We start from the raw sequence: 3,749 nt of genomic DNA, 5'->3' as shown, positions 1-3,749 counted from the left end.
TTCCCTAATCGTACCCAAGTTCCCGAGCCGAGGCAACTTTGGTGATGACGGACACGTGGCCTTTTGGCACCGAGTCAGGGTTTCCTAAATTTCCCAAAATAAAATATTTAGGTGGCGACTCTGTATCTGGCAAAGCAGTCCATGCTTGGCACTTCTTTCAAAAATCTGTTTTCTTAAAACGATTTGCCGGATTTGGACTCTTTGGTTCAGATTTAGAACCGTGACTACAGAAAGTCGAGTCCGAGCTGTAGCGAGGTCCCCCGCGGGCTTGTTACACTTAGATGGTGATGCCATCTTTTTGTAATTCCATGTTCTAGTTATGGGGTCATAGTTATGTATTTATGAGTCAAATTGTATTTTACTTTGCAGATACATAATATTTAATTATTTTTTCCTCTAACCTTGCAAAAAGTTGAAACACTTTATGGGTTCGTTTGTTTTGGGTTATAAAGGATAAGATTGGATTAAAATGGATGAGGGATCTATTAATATTGTGTTTGTTTGCAAAATAGAGAAGGAGATTCACAATACATTGGGACTATGATAAGTCTCTATGGATGGGATTCGTAGTCCCCTGTGAGAGATGGCATTAGAAAAACAATCCATTGGGATTAGAGGATGATTTACTATTTTGCTCTCTATTATCCTACCTAATTGATTTACTCTACTTTATTAGTATAGTATTTTCTCTATCATTTTTTTTATTATAATTATTCCATCATTTTTTACTCCACCATTCTTTATATAAAATAATTTAATATAAAAATAATTTTTAATATAAAAATATAATAGTATAATAATATTTATACCAAAAAATATTATATTAAAAAAAATAGTACCAAAAAAATATATATTTGTGAAATATAATTTTAATATTTATAAAATATTTTTTTAATATTAAAATATGTAATGCATTTATTAGTCGGTATAAGCCCAAATTTGATAGTAATGCTACAAGGGTATTTATGGAATTTTACATGGTTAATCTTACTCTTATCTCTCAAAACAAATATGAACTATTGCTAGTTCATTGGTTATCAAACAAGCACAATTTTTCTTAGTCTCCTCACTAACAGTCTCCTCACTAATAATCTCTCTACTAACAATCCCAACCAATTTATCTCTGAAAACAAACAGGCTCTATATATACATATAAACTGTGTGTTTTATATAATCTATAATAGTTGTCCTTTTCTATTTGTTTCCTTATAGTGGCTTTGACTTTTATATTTGTTTGTTTGGTTCTAATAAAATTTGTGGCTACTACCAAAATAGAAAGGAGTTTGGGGAGCAGCGACTTGCCCGTGAGCAAAACGAGAAGAAGATGGAAGAGCAGGGACAACATATTGCAAATATACAATCCATGATGTCACAGTACTTAAAGCACTGTCGTGGAGGACCGTCTATTTGGTACAGATGATTTGGAGGAGGGGGAAATTATAAAACAGCCACCAAATAGTTGAAGGAACGACATGGGAGAGCTAACGGTATGTTAATAAGACATATGCTTAGAGAATTAGAGCAGAAAACGTGAAAACTTAACTAAAAACGGGTTATTGGAGGAAAAAATTATGAAACAGTCACCGAACAGCCCAATGAATGGCACAAGCACCTTGCCTAAGCCTTTGTAAACTTGGGAGAGCTAACGTATGTTGATAGGACGTATGATTACAGAGCTCGCACAAAAAAATGGAAAATGTAATTGAAAACGAGCCATTTGGTAGCAAAATTATGAACCAGTCACCAAACAGCCCAAGAAATTACATCGACACCTCACCTAACTATAATCAAACTTTGGAGAGTTAATGACGTGTCTATAGGATGTACGGATAGAGAATTAACGCAGAAAATATGAAAATATAGTTGAAAATGAGCCGTTTAGGGGCAAACTTTTTAAAGCAGCCACCAGACAACCCAAGAAACAACCTAGACACCTCACCTAACTATAATCAAACTTGTGAGAGCCGACGACATGTCTATAGGATGTGTGGATAGAGAATTAGCATAGAAAATGTGAAAATGTAATCGAAAACGAGTCGTTTTGGGGAAAAATTGTAAAGCAACCACCAAACAGCACAAGAAACATAATGGACACCTCACCTAACTATAAATCAAACTTGCGAGAGTCGATGGCACGTCTATAGGACGTATGGATAGAGAATTAGCACAAAAAATGTGAAAATGTAACCGAAAATGAGCGGTTTGGGGGCAAAATTTTAAACCAGCCACCAAATAGCCAAAGAAATAGCATAGGCACTTCACCTAACTATAATCAAACTTGTGAGAGCCGAAGGCGCGTCTATAGGATGTACCATTGGAGAATTAGAGAAAAAAATGTGAACAATTAACCGAAAATGGGTCGTTTAGGGGTGAAATTATAAAACAACCACCTGAGTTAGTGTCAGATTTGTTACTTTGGTGGTATGGTAGCAAGTTAAGCATTTGAGAAAACTAATCTGGGAAGCAATTCCACTTGCAGTCCTTTGGACTCTCTGGATTTCAAGAAATGGAAAATTTTCCAATAACAAAGAACCTATTTTGGCTGAGCTTGTGCTTGTGGAAAGTATAAGGATCAAAGTGGCAACATGGGTGAAGTTCTCAATTAATGGTTTTTTGTTTTGTTTGGATGGACTTAAGAATAACAAGGTGAAAGGTTGCATTAAATGAAGCTGTCCAAACCCTCCTAATCACTCCACCACTGTTGTGCTCTGTTTCATTTAGCTACTAATACTTGTTGCCCTCTCTTCGTTATTGTCTTGCAGGTCTGCACATGTGGCATGGTATGATTATTTTTGTGGTCTGTTTCAGAGCATCCGTTGTTTTTATTTTTATTTCTACTTAGTTGTACTGGTATGAGATGCTTTACTCTTTATGTTTTGTTGGCAGCCCACCAACCCCCAATGGTGTGTTTGCACATGATTGGGCATATATTTTGGTGCCAATCTATTTGGGATTGAATTGTGTTGCTATAATGCAAATTGTACCCATCACTTTGATGTATTATCAGTATGTATTCTAGTTATCATCAATAAAATTGTCTTTTTTTTGCTGATCCAAAAAAAGAAAAAAGAAAAGCACGGTTGGTAAAGCTGATGGCTAGTCAATACAATGTCCGACTACATAATTAGTATTATACTTATAAATTTGAAGAGTTATATAAGTGTATTCAATAAACACTAATTGTTATTTTATTTCTTTTTTTTACAGATGGATAGTGGAATGCTTGCTGTTGGATTTATTAGTTGTTTTATTTGGATGTTATGAAGTTTGCGTTGACTACTTTGTCTTTATTTGGATGTTATGATATAATTTGCTTGAATGTTCATTTTGTTTGATAAGGATACACATATTTTGTGGAGTTTCACTAGTTATTGTTGGATGTTTGATAGAATTGTACAAGTTATAACTTATGGATATTTTGTGGATATTGCACTATTTTATTGTATTAAAATGAAATTATTTGTAATGATGAATGGATATTTTCATTTTGTTAATTTGTAAATGTGTTGATGACAGGTTAGGTTAAGTTGTGCATGGAATTGTTATATTCAACAGGTTTCAACATGAACAGGGTTATATTTGTTGAATTAAAATTCAGATTTTGATAAAATAGGTATACAATATGGAATTAGTGACAAAATTTTCAATCCCTATAGAAGGTTTTTTCGTCTCATATTTGGCTTAGGTGGAAGATTAATTTTGTCATGAATTCTTTATTTCGTTACTAAATAAATTTGTTATGACGAAAA

The 3,749-nt window shown here is 33.7% G+C and overlaps 1 long non-coding RNA gene across 1 annotated transcript; it reads left to right on the top strand.

Moving 5' to 3' along the window:
• Positions 1 to 309: 309 nt before the first annotated feature.
• Positions 310 to 3,422, top strand: LOC145789957 (uncharacterized). The gene is made up of 2 exons (XR_014328495.1): positions 310 to 1,410; positions 3,208 to 3,422. It is a non-coding gene; the product is annotated as an uncharacterized LOC145789957 (long non-coding RNA).
• The last annotated feature ends 327 nt before the right edge of the window (positions 3,423 to 3,749 follow it).

The sequence above is a fragment of the Camellia sinensis genome, chromosome 4 (genome assembly GCF_055761805.1).
Source record: "Camellia sinensis isolate YWXY chromosome 4, ASM5576180v1, whole genome shotgun sequence".
NCBI lineage: Eukaryota > Viridiplantae > Streptophyta > Magnoliopsida > Ericales > Theaceae > Camellia > Camellia sinensis.
The sequence above is the reverse complement of the archived record's forward strand: the minus strand, read 5'-3'. Positions and strand labels throughout refer to the sequence as shown.